The 20169-nt window shown below is 40.7% G+C and overlaps 1 long non-coding RNA gene across 9 annotated transcripts in view; it reads right to left on the bottom strand.

Annotated features, from left to right (window-relative positions):
* Window positions 1-18539, bottom strand: part of LOC136286313 (uncharacterized) — a 31073-nt gene extending 12534 nt beyond the window's left edge. For 2 of the 9 annotated variants that reach the window (XR_010719837.1, XR_010719838.1), the window contains exons 1-9: window positions 18363-18539; window positions 17040-17115; window positions 14475-14666; window positions 14049-14101; window positions 12712-12822; window positions 11811-12054; window positions 10959-11043; window positions 5963-6130; window positions 3590-3737 (exon numbers count right to left, since the gene is read on the bottom strand). This is a non-coding gene — a long non-coding RNA (uncharacterized lncRNA). Of the gene's footprint in view, window positions 1-3038; window positions 3738-4033; window positions 5488-5962; window positions 6131-9409; window positions 10635-10958; window positions 11044-11810; window positions 12055-12711; window positions 12823-14048; window positions 14102-14474; window positions 14670-17039; window positions 17116-18362 lie in introns of those variants that run through there. The other 7 variants (XR_010719841.1, XR_010719835.1, XR_010719834.1 and 4 more) reach the window with 7 other exon arrangements.
* Window positions 18540-20169: the final 1630 nt, after the last annotated feature.

The raw sequence follows: 20169 nt of genomic DNA, 5'->3' as shown, positions 1-20169 counted from the left end.
ATTTAAGCATTTATTCAAAGCAGATGAAGCAATTCTGCTGTTCGTGGCCAGGTCTACCACACAAGGTAGATCACACATCTACAACATGGTGTAATTCTGCAGAAAGGTGGCAGCAGCCTTTGGGCAGCCCCAGTTTTGTGGCTGTCCTGACAGAAAAGTCCCTGAGCAGGGCCCATCCACCTCACATGATCACATTTTCAGCCTTCGTCACATCTGAAAATAGCAGGGTGGGGGTGTGCTGCTTCTTGAGCACAATATATCCCATACATCCAGCTTGCTGGGCTGAGCAGGATGCAGGGACCTCTCAGATGTGGAGCCAATAGGGAGCACTCTGGCTACCTGGGATTTTATAAATCTTTCAGCTATCAGTCTTTCAGAGCTCCAAATGCAAAATCCAGCAGCCCGGGATATCATGTGGATTTATGACTTGGGATTTATGAACTGGTCTGGATAAAATAAGAACTGCCTGACTTTTTCTTTTTTCCTTTTTTTATTTTTTTTCTTAGTTTGAGAAAAAGAAATCATAAAAAATGAAGACCTGATTCTTTCTCCCCCTTTTCAAAGCTTGTTGTTTATACAAATGTGGATGTCTTGTATATATTCAATTATTTTGATTTTTCTTCTTATCTGTGTGCTTTCTGGGGCTGGAAGCAGAACAGAGAACAAGAAATGCTGCTCTCGCAAGGTTTCCTGCCTGACAGGAATATCCTGAAGAATCATGGTTTTGGGGCACTCCCAGCCCTTCCCCTAAAGTTAGGAAAACTGCTGATAAATGTTTAAGGAGGTTTCTGGATGTTTCCAAGCAGTGGAATAGCTCCTAACCATACTGCTGCCCCAGCTCTCACCCACTTCCATCACTTTTTTTTTCTCCTTAAATAATTTTGCATGCAGCTCGTTTTATTTTTCACTTGATGCACGCTGAGTGTTTATTAGAGTTTTTATTTTATATGCATGCCCACATATATGTACACAATCACATGTCCATTTACAGCTGCATAAACATCACACACATATTTTTATGAGAGAGTATTGTGGATGGTTTGTGTGGAAGTTGGACTAGATGATCTTAGAGGTCTTTTCCAACCTCAATAATTATATAATTCCATGATTCTATTGATTCTTTTATTAAAAACTATCTGGGATTTTTTTGTTAAGAGTGAACTGTACATATTTTGAATGAGAGCCCATCCCAAAGGAATTTCTATTCTTTCTTACAACTTGTGACCTTCCTTTCAATATTTCTTATCTTACAAAAAAAAAGTATTTACCTTGCCCAGGAAGAAAACATGTCAGATATATATATATATATTTATCCTGTCTTCTGATTGACCCTTTCATACTTCTGTTCACAGTTTCTGAATAATTTTTTTACATCACTTTTGATGCCTGAATAACCTAATGTGGGGGGGTTTTATCACACCAAACCATCCAACCAAACCCTCCCAGCCCCTATCACGAGAGCCACGACATGGAAATGCAACAGATTCAGTCTAAGAAATGTCAGCAACTTACTTTTTTGTGGGTCTGAAGGAAAGTGTGCTGGTTTGTTTCTAATTACTGCAAATTCAGAGTGAATTATTTTTTTCAGCATAACTTGCAGCCCAGGAATAATTTGATTTGGAGATTTTTCTCCTTTTTTAATAAAATCAAGGAGCCCAAATCACGTCTCAGAGCTAGACAGAAATCGCTGCTTAAAAAAGAAATCCAAAATTATTTTGGGTTTTAATTATTCCATGTCAGTTTTCCAGTTGCCATCTCTTTTTAAGCTCAGGATGAGCTTGGTGACCAACGAGGTTTGATATGGGGAGGCCAGGAGACTTCTCCCTGCCTTAGCACCTCCCTAACCTCAGCTTTGGTTAAGAAAATCTGCTGAAAATTTCATGTGAATTAAGGAAATTTAATGAGCAGTGAGGTTGGTGGTGTTTGGGAAAATGTCTTTCCAGCTTTCACTCCACTGAGCATCTGTATCCCTGGTATCTCAGGTATCCGGTGCAGTTCCCATTCAGGCACTGGAGACGTTTTGGGGGCAGAGTGGGGGGAACTTGAAAAATAGTTTTGATCTTCTGCAGGCCTTTTTCTTCCCATTTATCACACCACTGGATGCTGGGGAAGAACTCTTGGCTCTCGTTGTGGCACTGGGGCCGTTGTACCCAAACCAGAGCAGCTGAGAGTAGGACTGGGGGGTGTAGAGGAGCACCGCTTGTCCCCTGGGGACACCCCAAACCTCTCACTCCTCTCCCTGCAGCACCCAACCCTAACAAAACCCACCACACACTCGTCGTGTGCCAACAGCATCTTCCCTTGGCTGCTTGGTCCCGGTTGGTACGTGACTCCTGCTCTCCCCCAGTCCTGGTACCATTTCTGGCGTGGTCCATTAAAAATTATCTCTCCATCAGAGAGGGAGGGAGAGGGGGCTGGGGGCAGGCTCTGGTGCAAGGCACAAAGTGCCTGGACCCTGCTAAGTTCAAAGGCAGCCTCCCTCCCACCCCGAGGAGAGATGTAGCTGGCCAGAGGATGGCTGGAGGCCACACAGACGGGGAAGGTATGTAACAATCCATTTATCACTTTGCAAATATTAGTGCTGCTCGCATTTGCTGCGGCAATATTTCTTCTTGGAAATTGGTGAAGTGAGTAATAACAATGTTATTTATTCTAAGACCTTGGGACTGAGAAGCAATAACAGGGGGACTGTTCCCTTGAAAGCTTCAGAGGTGCAGGAAATAAAATGGGGAGGGCAGGAGAGGGAGGAGGGGAAATAGACCAACAAAGATCTGGAGGGGAGAAAGCCATTGAAATCTCATGTTTAATTTCTTTGCCCCAAAGGTAATAAAATGCTTTTACGTAAGGATTTATATATAAACAAGGAGGGGCGGGAAGAAGAGTGAATATTTTGGGTTCATCCCTGGCTGGATCCATCCTGCAAGGTAGCAGGGAATGCAGCTTGGGTTTGGGGTCTGGCAAAGAACCTCCTTCACCACAGAGTCTCCTGGTTCTCTTCTTGCATTTTTTTTTTCTTTCCACCCCTCTCCCACCCCCTCCTTCCCCTTACATCCCTTATCTGAATATATAAGGCTGCCCTTTGCTCAGATTTATGGGTTGGGGCAGCACTGTGTGTATTTACAGTCTCCTGACCTGCAGACCTACAGCTGAACAAGAGCAGGAGGAAACCAGGGCCTGTTCCATAAACAGAGACAGATACGTGGGGGAGGCAGCAGGAATTGTGAGCAGCACTTAACATTTTTAACTATTTGGCCAAACCGAGGAATTAGTGATTAGATTAGAGGCAAAGAAAAATGAGAAGCGGGGTTAAAGATTTAAGGGAAGGTGGGGGAAAAGGACAGCAACAACCAAGAGAGGCCCCAGGTTTGGCATGGGGAGAAAATAGAAGTTATTGGGATGTTATAAAATGTTTTCCAGGGCAGAAGGGAAGAAATGAAAGCAAATCTCCAAAGTGTTTTAATCAAGTCGTGCTTTTCTTGGGTAGAACCAAACAGCCCTTTTCAAGTCTGATTACCTTTTGAGGAGGTAGATTACTTAGTCTGTGTTTATTCAGGAACTAATTGCCTCAGATTAAGGAAAAAAAACCCACCTTACTCAATGTCAATAAATATTTCTTAGGTCCGTATCTATCAGTTGGTTTGTCGACAGATATTCAGTGCAGAAGAGGAAAATATTTGAAAGGGGCCAGAGCATTTACCCAACTTCTCAGAGGCAAAGGCAGCAAAAGTGGCAACAACCTGGAAAATAAATATATGAAATGCAACGTACGTGAGGGTCACAATATAACATAAGTATATCAACATGATGAACAGCTTTGATGAAAATGGTAAACAAAACCACCCTCTCTTCCTGTGGCTTGTTTTACATTGCAATAAACCACTGACTCTATAACCTATCAGAACATGCTGAGATTTTATGCATCATTTCCAACTACTATTTGAACATTTGGTTTAGAGTAGTCATGAACCATAATTAATGGGATTTTTTTGTGTGTGTGTCCTGATAAAAAGCAAGCTTTAGTGTATTTTATTACCTGTTGGTCCAAAGCTCCATATAGATGATGTAAATTCATTGTAGGTTTTAGGCTGGGGAAATAGGGGAGATGGGGAGGGGGGTTGCACACGACTATGATGAATTAACATTTACAATTTCTAATCAAACCCAGAAGTTTAGCTTGAGATGCCCCGTCCAAATTCTCTTTTCTGAGTGAGTTGGCAGCGACGGGACACAGAGATTTTGGCCCAGCTCAGCCTTCACCAGGAGGAAAAGGGGGGAAAAAAACCCCCCAACAACCCAGGCACCACAAAGACCACGGAGATGAATGGCTCTATTTTATGAGCCATAAAAGTTTTATTCATCTTGACACCGAAACAGGTTTAGGCAGCGAGTTGACACGCCTTAAATAAATAAGTGGAATTAATTCCCCAGCTCTTGAAACAATAGCAGAGTGCCCGTAACGCTGAGAGCTGCCCCCTTGTTTCCCGTTGCTGCTCGATATTGATATTATTTGTGGGTTGTGTTTCTTTTTTTTTTTTTTTTTTTCCTCTGGGGCCTGGTTGCTCCACTTCAGATTCTTCCCCTGTTTTATTAGAGGTTGAAAAAGGTTCAAGACCTGGTTGTACCACTGCTCCCACCGACAGCTAAAGAACCAGTTTGGCGTCTGGTTTGTCTGTTGTTTTACTGCTGACCTTCAAATCAACTTTCCCCCCTGACCCCAGGAGGCATCTATCATGACAAGAGGCTGTTTAACACAAATGGTGCCCATTTATAGGGGAAGAGAGTCAGAAGATTTCCTTGGTTGTTGGGGTTATTTTTTTTTTGGTTTTGTTTTCTCTTTTTTTTTTTTTTTTAATGAAGAATTTGGGTTTTTTTCACCCCTCTTTTCTCAGTCACCACAGGTGAAATCCCTCCTAGCAGCTGGCTTATGAAATAATGTGAGGGGAGGCCTTAATGAGCTGAAAGCACCCTCAGCTGGAGATAAATATATGCAAATGAGATGCACAAACAAAGGAGCCCGGACAGAGAAATATCTGCAATTCCAGCAAAATGCTGCCTGCAGCTAGAAGATGAACAGCTTTGATAAAATGGTAACAAAAAGCACCTTTTTCTCCTCCAGCTTGTTTTACATTGCAATAGAGCATTGTTATTGTAACCCATTGGAGCATGCAGAGGTTTTCTGCCGCTTCAAAAAAAAAAAAAAAAAAAAAGAAAGAAAACCTGTTTAAACATTTGTTTTTAAGGCATTCATGGGCTATGAGCAATGTGATAGCTTGGAGGGTTTTTTTGGTGGCTTGGGGTGGGATTTTGGGGGGGTGTCGGTTTGGTCATGGTGGGTATTTTGGGTGTGCCTTTTTTTTAAGCTATTTTTTAATATATATATATATTAGTATATATATATTACCTGTTGGTCTCTCTCTGACTTGAGTTTCTGGTGATTTTGGTGGTGATATTTTGCAAGGGGTGAAGGCAGGGTGCGGGTGGATGTTGCTTGTCCAAAAAAAAAAAAATTTAAAAAAAAATCCAAGTTTTGCTTTCAAATTTGGAGGGAAAATCCATGTTGACAAGTAGCAAGAAGCAGCTCGGGGCCAGGGGGAGAAGAGGGGAAAGAAAAATCCAGACTTGAACATTTACCAAGCAGCACCCAAACAGGCAGCTTTAATGAAAGCAATCAAGCCTCGGAGCTAATTCAAAGACAGACATCTAACATGCTGATTTTAATAAGCTTTTAAAAGGCAATCTCTAACTTTTAAAAGTCGCTCTTTTTAATTTAATTGGGTTTTGGAGTTTTTTGGTTTTTGGTTTTTTTTTTTTTTTCCTTCGGTTTATATATTGCCAAAACAAACACAGTCACTAAAATATGTTTTCAATATGTATAAGTAGCATATCTAGAAAATGTTTTAAATTAACCCCGTATTTTGAGCGAGGGGGGGAAAGGATGGAGGAAGGAAAGAAAAAGGCTTACTTGGGATGATTCAAAGATATTTTCCAGGGGTCATCACGTCAAAATAATACCTTTATCTTCCCGTCCTTGCCTCCATGAGTCCTCCTTTGTGAAGGTGTGGATGCCTCTTTACCTATGGGCTCCTTCAGAAAACAACCCCGGATGATCCTCTCTCGGTGACAGGCAAACCTGCCTTCCCGAAAGGCAGGGGAGGAAAAGGCAGAGAAAACACAGTGCTGCTTAACTTTTAACCTTATGATAACATTAAATAGATCATTATGGATTTATAAACGGAGGGTAAACACTATAAAGTTTAGAGGGCCCTTTACTCCAAGGCATTAACCACGATTTTCATATCTGGCAAGAAAGAAGAAAAATAGACTTACCTTTAAGGGGGGGAAAAAAAAAAAAACCCTCTTTCTTTGGCACTTACAGATGTTAGAGCAGACAAGTGTCGGATTTCCCTATGTCAAGAAGATTTCCTAATTTTTCACAGCCTTCTCCTGTTGCATTTTTTTGGCCCGATGTGGGAATCATCAATTTAATTTGTGGGGCTGCACACTGAAAATCAAGATATACGTGTACACGTGCCTTAATGAACCCTAAAACCTGACAGGCAGCTCTCTGCTTGCCGTTGCCCCAAGCTCAGGATTTCAAAGAGTTAATAAAAAACTTGGTTCTATTAGGGAGGCTTTCTTTTTTGCAGCCCAGGTTTGTAGCAGCATAATTATGTTCAACTGCTGCTGCTTGAAAAGGGCAAACAGCATCTTAGGCACAGAACAATGAAATTACAGCTGAGATTTAGGTTAGCAAAAGCCGTCTTCTGCAGGCTTTTATGATTCATTATTTCCCATTAAATACAGTATTAGAAGTGTACACCAGATAGCTCATGGTTGCTGCGCTCAGAGCACATTATCTATATTACACAGGTCTGGGGAGCAGAATTAGAAAACTTTGGGGGAATGAGCAATATGTGTTTGCTGATAGAAGTACCATATGGCTCATCTTCCTCAATTGCTTTCATTGCGACTCTGATGCTGGAGAAATTAAAGTTTTATTTGATGTGGCACAGCTTAATGAACTGTCTTCTGTTAGGAAAATTGAATATGTTTCCTGTTATTTGAGCACAGAGCCCTCATGGTTTTGGCTGATGAGGGATGCATTATGTATTGTTTATTTAGCATTTTGAAAACAAAAGCAGATATTGGAGGTAAAATTGATTACTGCAGGATGTGTTATATAATCACATTTTTCCCTCTTTAAATTATGGCCTTGCCTATTGTTTTTATGGCAGCATTTTTTGAGGGGGGGGGAGGGCATCCCCTAATTAAAAAAAAAAAAAAAAAAAAAAAGGAGATGTTGTTGAGGCAAAGTATATAATCGCTGCTTTGTTTAAAAGCAGAGTTGGAGCTTTTTAAGTTTAGGGAAGGACATGGGAAAAAAAAATAAGTGCACTCACACATGTATTAACCTGCAGGCCCAGTGGCTGCCATGCTGCAGGTCTGGGGATGCTTGAGGAGTGTGTGTGCACTGGGCTGTGTCATTAGAAGAAGACTCATTTCTCCATCCTAGGTATGAGGACACACAGAGGGGAACATCCAGAATTCAGGAACAGAATAGTGGGATTTTCACATTTCTCAGTATGCCAGACAGAGCAAACAGCAAAATGTTAATGCCTGCAGGGGTGGGGGTGAATAGAGTTGGGGAGGATACAGAAAATTATTGGGAGGAGCAGAGCCCATGTCACCAGGCACTGCAATACCAGTCATTTATCCGGAGCAAGAAATAAGATATTGATGGAATGATGGATCAGATTAAAGAAAATGTGTGCCTCTGGCTTTGTTTTGTAGTGTGCACACACCAAGGATTGTACACCCTACCCATGTCATTGGGGGGGCTGGCAGCAATGAGCCCAGGGACAGAGAGGGCTGGTGGGTGCTAACCCTTCTTCTCTCCGAGGGAGCAAGCAACTATATTTCAGCTCTGAAACTCACAGGCAAAAAAAAATAATAATTTCTCTGAAGGATGTTATTCTTGTTCATTCCACTTCTACTTGTTGGAAATCCTGTCCCATGACACCCTCTCACTTTTGATGTTATTGATCTCCCAGGAGAGGGAGGTGGGGAGCAGGGAGCAGGGAGTGGAAGGTAAAAACTGCCCACGATAGCTCAGCGCTCCTCTCCTGCCTTCACACTGCTCTGACAAAAAGACAATTTGTCTTGTGTGCCCCCACGACGTTTGAGGACTCTGGAAAACGTGCCTGTTAAACAAGCCCCATCCCAGAATCTAAATACCATCCATTAAAAAGAGAAAGTCCCAACGTGTTTACAGCAGCGGGCCAAGGCGTTCAGCCCTCGCCCCGGAAAAACTCCCATTGACGTCAGCAGGGCTTGTGCTTATGCAAAGAGTGAGGGATGCTGCCCTGCACCTTTAGAAATGAAAAGGCAAAAAGAAAAAAAAAAAATAGAAAAAAAGAGAAGAAACTAGTGGTACTGGAAGGAGGATGTTGCTCTTGAAAACGTCTCGGAGCAAAGTGGTTAAGGCAAAGCCTGTATAAACAGCGGCTATAAATATTTTCCATTCTGTATCACTCTTTAAACAGTCCCCTGCCATAATTTCAGGTGAGTACAAAAAATAAATAAATTACGGCGCACAGGGGAAGAAGAAGAAACGAAAAAGAAAAGAGAAAGAAAATTTCAGTGCAGCCGTGGCCTTGAAACCACAAAAGCTTAATTCCTTTCGTCCAGACCCATTTCCCAGAGAAGAAACCGGTGGGTTTGTTTTTTTTTTTTTTTTTTATGAAAGGCTGCTCCATGACAGGAGCCTCCTTTGAGGAAGACCATTATGCATTGTTATCAGCATGGCGTAATTTGACTGTTGACAAAGTATCTGTGGCAGTGAGAATGAAAGCAGTTAGAAGTGTGTCGGGTTGTAATCAAGAAGATGCTTAGCTGTGCAACGCTGCATCTTGAGCAGATTTGAATCAACATTGCCTTGAGGGGACACACACACACAGAGACACAGGCACACACACACACACCAAAGAAAAAAAAAAAAAAAAAAAAAAAAAGTCCATTAATTTTTAGTGGGAAAATTAGAGTGGCACTTGATGAAGTGAAATTTGACATGCGTTAATTGCTCCGCAGCTCTCCTAATTAGAGATTTTCAAATTCTTTTACTGCTGTCAGCCTGATGCCACATTGTCTTGCTGGACAAATAGCAAAATTGCAAATTGGGTTGATCAAGAAGTTGGACTTGGAGATATTGGTCTTTAGCTTGTTGGCTGCTGATCATCATTTTCCTAAGAGACTTAGGGTGTTGTGGCCTATGAAGGGCATTTGGGGAGAGAAAAAGTGCAGTAAAATCCTTCTTCTTGATAAACAGAGGATCAATGATTTAACAGAGCTTGTTTAAAAAAGATTAAAGCATGCAAGAAGTGGACAATAAAGCAGTGGAGTTGTAAATAAACCTTTAATCTTTGCTAAATCCATGTCTTGCATGAGATTTCAAATATGATTCTGTTCTTAATAAAAGCACTAAATTCAGTTTATTTTTCCACGCATGTCATTCCCGGTGTGGCAGATGGAGGCAAGGGGTGGGGTTCAGGTTCCTGCATGCCTTTTGCCCTAACCTGAAAAGCAGCATAGCAAGACCATGTTTTATATCAAAAACTAGTTATAAGGTTGTATGAACACCTATTTGTGCCGATCCTGAAAGCATGGGTTTGTATCTTTTGTTTCCTTCCTTCCCCCCATTCTGGATCATGCCTCCCCTCCCTTAGCCTTTGAACCCCTCTTAATTCATTAACATATTGAATTTTTTCAATTTTCCATTTTCTTGCAATAACAATATTAATGCCAGGGCCAAGGCCTGATTGGAGCTAAATTACTTGTTACCTGCTGGCATTTATTTATATGGCATTGAATTATAAAGCTTTGCTATTGTCATGCCTTGGGCGAATTGTTTATGACACCAGTAATAGGAGTAATTGTTATTGTTGAAATTACCTGTCAGCTACCCATAGCAGTGGCCCTTGTCCCACTGACAAATAGTGACAGGGGAGAGGGATCCTCCACACGTCCTCCTGATGACTTCTCCTCTGATAATAAGGAGTGCAGGGCCTCTGATAATTTGCCTGTCACTGTTGAGTGCAGCTCAGAGAGAGTTGGCCAAATTGTTGTCATTCACTTTGACAAAGACAGCAAAACGCCGTGGAGCAGGAGGAGGATTATCAAAATAAATGAAAGCCCTCACACGTCCTTTGTTTTGGGTTTTTTGGGGGGGTTGGGGTTGGTTTGTTTTTTTTTTTCACTCCCCATTGCCACTCTCCTGCCTTTATGCCAGAGTTGTAAAAATGGGGGCACGTTCCTTAGCAGTGTAACTTAGGAGTCAGCCCAGGGTAAGGGGGAACGACACAAGGGCTTGTGCAATTTTTGTATTATTTGCCCGAAACATTGTGGTTTGTAAATATAAATTAAATTCTTTATGGATTTTTTTTTTTTTGGAGGGGGGGTTGTTTTGGGGTTTTTTTTAGCCTAAGGCTGTCCATGTTTTGGCAATTACCAACTGTCATTGGTAAGAGAAAGGCTGGTGTTTCTGTTGCACGGATTTGATTTTATTTGATTATTTATTCTGTTGCTTTTCACAGTCAGCAGCATTCCTTTCAGCTCTCCTCTTGTTCTCCTGTCTGGCCCTGTGAAACACGCCCAGTTCAAAAATCAGTGTTGCCCCCATGCCCAGGGCTGCTGGAAGCAACTCTGCTTCTGCTACAGCACCTGCAGCTTTTTGCCCTCCTAAGCTATTGCAATACCAACCAAATTATCGTCACCAAAAAATATTATCTCCTTCAGGAAAGGAGGTTCCGCCACTGATAAACCCAGCAGAGGTCTGTTTGCTGCTGCTGCTGCGAAGGAGCTCCGTGAAGAGGCGGCGTTATTTGTCAGAGCCTATCTATTTATAAAAAAAAAAAAAAAAAAAAAAAAAAAAAGAAAGAAAAAAAATAAATAAAATAAATTACCAAAAAAACTCCCCCTTCACGTCCTGTGACTGGTGCGCACGGGAGGACGCCCACACTCGGTGGAGACTTGCTGCCAATCACACCCCTGGAAAAGAAAAAAAGGGGGGAGATATTTTACACCATCACAGCATCCAGGGATGCTCAAAGTGCAGGTTTGGGATGAGCTCATTACAGATCCAGAGTCGTCCACCCCTCATCCTTCCCATCTCATCCTATAACAGCAATAACTCCCCCTTTATTGGTCTTTACACCCAGGTAATGACTACCTGGGGCACAAAGCACCTCAGGGGCTGCTTTAGGGCCCTTGGCCCCCCAGTAGCCAGTCCCTAATTGATCAGTAAAACCTCTCACCGAGTCACCGATGCATCATATTTGTTGTTAACTACGAGGCTTGGTCCACGTAAATACCTGTGGGCACCACCTCACCCCTCAGCTTGCTCCCTAAAGGAGGAGGAGGTCTGAATTCCTGCCGCCAAGAGTTTTTTTTCATCAGCGGCAAATAAATCTGCCGGATCCGACCCTTTCATTTGTAACCATTGGGCTCAAACGCATAATTTAGCCAAATTATCAGCTGCCTCCATCTTCCCAGGGAACGAGTGCAAACAACGTTTTAGGAACAGACATCTAAATTTAGTAGGGTCCTGAATAATTGATAGGCTGGTGTGACAGAAGATAGAAACTTATGTTTCTAATCATCCCAAAACCATTTCTCCTCCTTCCTGCCCCCCCCCCCCCAAAATGAAGTCGCTTTGTTTGCAGTTAAATACGGGGAAGAGATGTGTCCACTTAACAAGTATAAAATTGTGATAGCATTAAGAGGTTATCCGTGGTAATAAAAAGCGGGGAACATGCCTGAGAATGTGATCTGTTAGGCAGATAATTTTTAAAGATGGAACTTGTCCTTGCTTTGTCTGGGGAGAGGCACGTTAGTGATCCCACAAGGCGAGGGTGAAAAATATAACAGGCGTTTCCAACTGAAGATCTTTAAAATGTGCGATGTATTTCGGCACGTTACTGTAAGCTGCTGTTTGATGTTTTTTTCCTGTAAAGCTTAAATTAAGCATCGCAGATATGGCTGTGAATCTCCTGCTCCTGGCTGCATCAAAAAACAAAATACATTTTAAATGACTGTATTACAAATATCCCGATAGTCTTTAACACACAAGCAAAATCACCTTCCCTCTGTTTTCTCCCTCCACTCCTAAACACAGTCCCAGCATAAAAAAAAAAAAAAAACCACAAAAAACAAAAAACCCACCTTTACATTTCAAGCTCATTTGAAATGTAAACTTTTAGCAAATAAGCGATGGCGTGTGGAGCTGCATCGCCGCTGTGACTGGCAGCAAATTCCTTTTTCCTCCCTCCCCTCAGCGTAAGGGGTTTGAAATACCCATCAGTGTCAAAAGAAGCTGAGCAGATCACTGCTGCTCTAAATAAGGCAGAGCAATGTTGAGAAAAAAAAACAACCCTGCCCCCCCCACCATAGAAAACCCCCCAAAAAATCACTCAATGGATTAAAATGACATTTCTGTCCCGTGTCAGTCCGAATGACGAAGTATCATTTCAGAGAGATGTTCTTCAAACAAATTCAGCATATAAACAGGCAACGGGGCTTTTGTTTTAAACATTTCAGATCAAACGTTAAGGGGAGAACAATTAATATTGCCTATTAAAATCCCTGTTATTGTTAGAGATACATTTTGTGGTTTCTGACTGTAAATAAAAGCAAAGGAACAGAGCCACGGTTTCTCACCATTGCAGATAGAAAAAAGGCAATTTCCAGCTTTTTCTGTTTTGTTTTGCTTTTGTTTTTTTTTTCCCTCAAAGTTGCTCTTAAATGTGTTTGCTGAATAAACAGGATTAACTGTATTTAAAACAAGAGATAAAGAACAGCGTTTTATTACACCGAACAGTCTGCAGGGTTTCCAGGCTCCTCTGAATGCACTTCATGCCTGGAACAAAATGTTCATATTTTACCTCTTTTAATGACACCGTATAGAACAAGCTAAATATTTTTGTAATAAGATAAATATGGAATCGATGGGGAATGGTTAAAAAAAAGGAGCATTTTTTACCATTTCTGCTTGTAGCCGGTGTGGTGGTTTGGTTTTCTGTTGGTTTTTTTGTTTGTTTGTTTGTTTTTACTTTCTTTCTTTTTGCTTTTGTCTCTGTTTTTGTTTTTGTTTGTAGTTTTGCAGCAGGATGAGAAACCAGGGAGGAAAGTATTCCTGCTGCTGAAGGGGCTTTCCCTTTTCCTTTGGCTGCAAAAACTCACCGGGTGCTGTTAAAACAAAACTAATGGCGAGAGAGAAATCCGGAGAGCCAGCCTGCTATCTGCTGCATTTCAATGGAGGGTTTCTCAAAAAATAGGTACAAAGAAAAAAGAATTTAGACAAATTTGCCTCTTAACCTTTAAAGATTTCCTGCTTATTCCAGTATGTCCTTTATTACATTAATTTTTTATTTAAATTACACCATTAACTGGATATGAATTTATCAAGAATACATATATTGATTTATAAAACAGTATCATTAATTATTATAATAGCTAGATGTAGCTGATATTACAAAGCCATTTAAAGGTTTTTAATATAACTTGGACATACATAGATAGATAGACATTATGGACAAGACTACAATTTAAACTGGCTACCAGCAGTTAATGAAATCCTTGATTTATCTTCTCATTTAGAGATTGATTATGTTGTTGTTTTGTAAAACTATTTCTTTTATGCCATTTTTCAAAGGACGTCTCAATAAAAGTAAAAGATAAATAAAACATCCAGCTAAGTCTCAAAGCATATTTGGTGTTATATTTTCTGTTTTTAATGCTGCAGCTGTTAATGTATTACTAGTTTGGAGAGTTGGCACATTTACAGGGAATTGGCTTTCTTGATAGTAGCTATGTTTGCAAATGCACAATTTTCTATATTTGGATTAAAAAAAAGAGAAGAAAAAAAAAAAAAAAAAGAGGATGTCTTCCCAACAACATTGTGCTTATTTCCTAAACCAAGAGGCAGCAAAATGCCTTTTCTGGCATAGCTTTCTTAGGCATATTTTTTGTTTAAGCTGTGGAAAAATGGGACTTACCCTAGTGCTGCAAAGCAGTCAGTCATGGAGAACATTTTGATTTAAAATGCAATCTGAAGAGAAGAAAAAAAGAGAGGGAAGGAAAAAAAAAAAAAAAAGAAAAAGAAGGAATGATATAAACAAACAGTACACCACTTTCAAGTTCCTCCTAAAACGTTCCTAGCTTAACTAATACATTGGAAGTTTAAATCTTTACACATTGTTCTTGAGGGGCTATGTCTCTTGACTCTTTATTTATATCACTTATTCTTGTCTGGCAACATATGTTACCGATTTATTATAGTTTTTTTCTTTTTTTTTTTTTTACTGTTAGCCAGACAAATGTAAGGGCTAGCTGAGGAAGGGTAGTTGCATCTGATGAGTTTAACAATTGCAGGGCATCCTTTAGGGGTAGCCAATGGAGTCTTTTGAAGCTATAATACTCACCATTAACCATTTTCATGCTGACATAATTTTTATTGTCCAAGTTGGGGCTTTCCCTCATGTCAGCCTCCTTTGTATTCCGTGGCTCCACAGGCAAATCAAGCAGTGTGGCTGAGTGGTTCTTCAAGCCAAGGTGTTTGTAGGTGTCTCGAACCACTCACTCTTAATATCTAAATCTGCATGGCATGCCCCCCACTACTGAACAAAGAAAAAGACATGCAGAAAATAATAAGTTAAAAAAAAAAATGTAATTCTTTAATCCATGACAAACGCAAGCAAATCCTGAACGTAGACAGACAGATTTCTCAGTGCCATTACTGACACCAAAAGGTAACACAGAGGAAGGCTTTTCCCATCAAAGCCATCTCCTCCAAATTCTTTTTTTAAATGGATTGCTCCAGCATCAGAGGGAGAAGCTGCACGGACAGGTAGTAAGCTGGATGTCACACTTTGCACATGGTGTTTTTAGGCCACCCATTCTGGAGCAAAATCTTGAATTCTTCCCTCCCTTTTCCTTCCTACTCATTCTCTGTCCTAACTCCTTGTTCAACAGCAACATCTTCCTCCAGCTCCTCTGTAAACTGTGTCTTGTTCCACTGTTTTAGAGCCCCATCTTCAGCTTTCCTTGGGGCCAACAGGTTTATACAAGACATGGGGACGTAATTCCTAATATCTCCCACAATTTCCAGCCTTTTGGGGCCAGATCAGACCATTACACCTGTTATGTCTGGTGTAAATCTGCCTTACATGAGGCACCCAGTGTGGGATGCTTCAGAGCCCTCCAGCCCGAGGATCACAGAGCACACTCTGGAATTTCTGCTGCTTAGACTGCAGTCAGATTTTTGGGATTTTTTTGCTCCAAAAAGTTGGGCTGACTTTCCCTCGTGTCTTCAGGGAATGCAGGAAGAGGCTCTGTAAGCTCACGTGAGACCAAAAGACCTAAGTAGTGATGGTCTACAGGGGAAAAAGGTACAGCAGGATTTTGGGTGGGAAATGAGGTCTTCCAGGTAGAATAAATACAGAAACTTCAATTAAATTCGTTGGGCTCCCTTGACAGGAGAGATTGAAAGTGGATCAGGGCATGTCTCCTGATAGCATGAGGGGGTTTCTTGACAAACGCCACACACAATTATTTTAGCTGAGAGGAGAGCAAGTGCTCCCATGGGTTTTTTGTTTTATTGACAGTTCAGCGGTTGTGGGCTAATTTGTTTGATTTTTAAATTTTTAAAAATTATCAGATTTCCCCCTACGTATTGTAGGGGGTTTTGAGGACTTTCTAACTTAGGTCTGAGTTCAGCAGTAGGCACAAAACTTGCAGGGAAATAAAGACTTGCTTTTCATTTTTCTTTTAAGAAGCTAACCCAACTTTTACTTTGGGTTGGGCCTTTTTTTTTTTCCAAATTGCAATGCAATTAATACTTTTGATGCCCTCCTAAAACAATTTGCAACCCCCAAATGAACTTTTGGAGACAAGTCTCGTCCTCCTTAATGCCAAGGGCACAGTGAAAAAGGCTGCAGATGAAATGGTCGCACCAAAACTCCTAGATTTAAGGATTTGAAGTCTTGGCTTCTCCCATTTCTCCAGAAAGGTTTTACTTAGGCAGATGTCACCTGTGTCCTGGGCAAACGTTTGGTGACAATACCAAAGCTTGGAGCATATGGATAAATACTTACTTAATTTTTGTGTTTTCAGGACGTTGACAGCAACTTCATTATCAAGCTAACAGCCTCCCTTAAATTTGTTTATTCCACTCAAACCCATATTTTCTTGGCTGGGGAGGGAGGAACAGGAAGCGTGACTTGGTCCCTCAATCACTCTCTTTCTGTTTTGTCCATCACCTTGGTTTCTTTCCCCTGTTTTTGACCTGCACTTTTTCTGGATCAGACACTGGCAGGTTGAGAGGTAATAAGAACCAGATGGACATAGTGCAGAAATTGCCCAAATGGGTACGAGAATGTGGGGAGCTGTCAGGCATGGAGAGAAGCTGGAATTTTTCAGCAATAAAATGGGATTTATCGCCACTCTACCACAGTCATTGCCGACAACCGTTTACCTTGACAGAAACCCCATTCCAATAGGCCATACCAATGCAGATTTTTTTTTTACCTTCTCTTTTTTTTTTTTTTTTTTCCCCTAAGAGTGATGATTGGTATTTGTTCTAAGGCTCAAATGGCCTGCACTAAAGGTGAAGCATTAGGCCAAAGTCCTGTATTCCCTACTGAGGCAAATGAACCTGCTAAAATAAGTTCCTTCCACAATAGCTGTGTAATTGAAACCAGAAAGTGAGAGAATTTGATAAATTGCTTGACCCTGAAGGAATGTTAAGGTCATAAATTTTCATTGCTTTTTTTTTTCCCCCCCTTCTTTTTTAGGAAAAAAAAAAAATCTCTTTTATATATATATAGGTAGATAGATATATTATGTTTAGTGTTTGTCTCTGAATTCCAGCTAACTTCCAGATCATTAGCTGTTACTTTGCCATCCTCTCCCCAAAGGAAACCATGAGCAGGTTTAGAGCATTCCTACCTACAACCTCCTGGGAGGGCTGAAGGACACAAAATACTCACAAATGGCAGCACTGTGAAGGAGTCGGCCACATAAAGAATAAACAACCCAAAATTGGGAGGTTAGCAAGTGCAATCCCTTTAGAAAGACAAAATAAACAACATGAAAAACACAAGCATACTGTACTTGAAGAGTGCTGGAGTAAAAAAGTCTGTAAATCATTTACAGGCTATCAAACATTTATTGCTCCTTTTAGGTTTTTTTGTGTTTTGTTGCTGGTTTTTTTAATTTAAAAGTGGTATTACCTTTTACATGAAAAAGAATGATCAGTGTTTTCTGGAATAATATGTACAGTATTGAATTATATGTCTATAATAAGATGTCCCTTCAAGCTCAAAAAGACACAAGCAAACCCCAGATCCCACGGTATCTTATTGTGGAAACACACATCTTGAGAATAAGTAAAAGACAAGAAATTAAAAAAAAAAAAAATAGAATATTAAGGCAAACAAAGAGAAAGGATGAGAATAAGTAGGAGAATAACCAGCAAGGTAAAACATTCAGCCCGGGTCCCTGTCCTGTGCTTGCACCCATCAATAAATACATACTAGAACAGCTTCTAAGAGGAAGCAGAGAGAAAACTCAGAAGTTTTGTGTATGGTTGCTTGGGTTTTTGGTTTTTTTTTCCTGCAGTAGTAAAATTTACTTCTGTAACTGTAGCAGGTCCTGCTTCACAATTGCTTGAAATTTGCCATCATAGAGTAACTGTTTTTTTATAATCTGGCTGCTTTCCTCCCCCTGCTTTGAATATAACATTTCAGAGGCAAAATTGCCTCACTTCAATAAGGAGCTGCTCTTTACATAGCCATACACACTTAACCCTACATGAAGCAAGTTAAATAATCATTAGCACAGTAACCCATTGCTATCAAAAACTTATTGGTCCTCTAAATTTTAAATTAATGGCCTGTCTCCCTTGTTCTGTGTGTCTCTGTGTATCTGGTTTTCAGACACTTCAGTGGAAAGTCATAGACATTTTATCAGCACATATTAGATGATTTGCATTATTGATATTTCAATTTAAAAGTAAAATAATTTTTAAAAAAGTGCTGGGAAAAATAGTTTTGCTGAGTTGATTCATCCCTAGACCCCTGATTCTTCAGTAATCCTTCAGAGTGTGAATTAGCAGCCAATATTTGACAAACTGGTAAAGAAATGCACTCTGTTCTTCTCTGTCCAGGTTGCTCTAGCTCAGATAAGTTTCCTTAAGAAAGCATGAAAAAGAGAAGCTAAAGGGAAAAAAAGGATTAAAAAAAAAAAAAAACCCTTAAACAATGTCCCCATAAAATCATAGCAAAAAAACCCCGTCAATAATTTATACTCACTTTTTCTTTTTTGGAGACGTTAAATAAAACTATGGTGGAATGGGGTTTTCTTGCTTTGTGAGGGATGGGGTTTTTTTCCCCCATAAACTTTCTGGCCAAAATCCCTTCTTTCCTTTTTATTTCTTTGAGTCCCAAAGTAACTGCTAGTCATTTTGAGACAGTTACTTATCCGGAGAATGAAGGAGTATCGTCTGCGTTTCAATTAGAGGAGGGAAAAAAAAAAAAAAAAGAAAAGATAAAGACTTGGAACGCAATCGAAAAATGCAAAAAGAGACATATTAGGATGAGAATTTTCATCTGTTGCTGTATAAATATTTTAATAAAAGTTCTAAAATAATGTGTCTGCCTCCTGCTTTATGAAAGAGAGGGAGATTATGAAGTGCAAATGATGCAGCTTAGATGTATAGACCCGACTGGGATTTTTCACCATTTAAGAGCCTCTTCGTGCTTCTCCTCCAGAAGTTTGTTATAGAGTCGTCTCAGACCCCAAGAAGTATAAATTTCATAAGCATAAATAAAAGATGACCAGGAAGCGGCTTCAATCACTAATATTTTTTTTTTTTTTTGCAAACTAATGTTCAGCTGATGCAACTCGATTTTGTTTTGCATCACATTAGTGTCACGGCGGCAATGACTGGCTTTTATTCACCAACCTTTTGAGTCAGCACTTCAGGACATCTTTCAAATTAGGTCATACTGCAAATTTGCTGCTGATACAAAGGTTGATTAAGAGAGCTCCATGATTTTAAAGGGATGTCTAGTGAGGAGAATTAAGGTCTGGTTGATAGTTCCAGGAAACGTGAGGCCCCGTAACTACATGAAAATAATGTATAGGCTCTACGGGGAAAGAACATATTTCCTCGGAGCGCTTGAAGAAACACTCATTTACAATTTAACCAAGTCCTCCTCCCCATACTCTGCCCCCCCCCCCCCCTCCCCATCCTGTTAAGGGAGAAATTGTGTGATGGGTCTTGAAAATAAGCCTTGAATTATAGCCCAGAGGCAGCGAGATGAGCCCTGTGCTTGCCGAAAATCAGTCCCCTCCTCTTGCCTCCTTTGATCTTCCTTTGGAAAGACCTATTTCTCCCCCACCCCACCCCCCACTCCCACCGAAGCATCTTGGTTTCTGCTTTCCCCCATAAAACAATCCAGCGTCGCGAGGGGACCCTTCACCCCTAATGTAGCAACTCCATGCTGCAGCTGAATTGCTGTGTAAACCTCCCCTGAAGATCTGGAGGGGATGATGAGAAGTGACAAGCAGTCATGGCAGCCGGGGCTGGGGTTGTAAATTACTCCTAAGCCCAATTTAGGCATCTTAATGAGGTGGCCAAAATTTTTCCCCTCTGCAGCACGGAAGGGACAGTAGCTCTTCTTGCTCCAGGGTCTGAGCATGAAGGAGAAAAAATCTCAAAGGGTTCTGGAAATTGGGCCACTTTGTTCTTGACGGCTAAGTGGGAAGCGAGATGAACAATCTCTTTGAAGGGAATCAGATCCAAATCCAACATTTCTGTGGCACTCGGGGATTTTAGATTTTCCAAACACTCTCTCTTTTCAGGGAATAAGAACACATGAAGAGTCGAGGCTTCCCCTAATTTGATGTAAATGGATAAAAGTCAACTGCCAGCTTTGGTTTTGGTTTGACCCTTTGGCCCACCTGGCGAGGAAAGAAGCTGCTGTTAATGTTGGATTTGCCTAACGAATCAGTGCTCAGGATGGGAGGACAAAAAGGCAGGATTTGGGCTGCAGCTACATTGAAAGCAGTGTTTAATTCTCCTGTCACTGAGACTAGAGTCCTCCAAGTTATCTT

The sequence above is a fragment of the Chamaea fasciata genome, unplaced genomic scaffold (assembly GCF_029207755.1).
Source record: "Chamaea fasciata isolate MVZ Bird 193981 ecotype frontalis unplaced genomic scaffold, bChaFas1.0.hap1 SCAF_3, whole genome shotgun sequence".
Classification (NCBI taxonomy): Eukaryota; Metazoa; Chordata; class Aves; order Passeriformes; family Sylviidae; genus Chamaea; species Chamaea fasciata.
The sequence above is the reverse complement of the archived record's forward strand: the minus strand, read 5'-3'. Positions and strand labels throughout refer to the sequence as shown.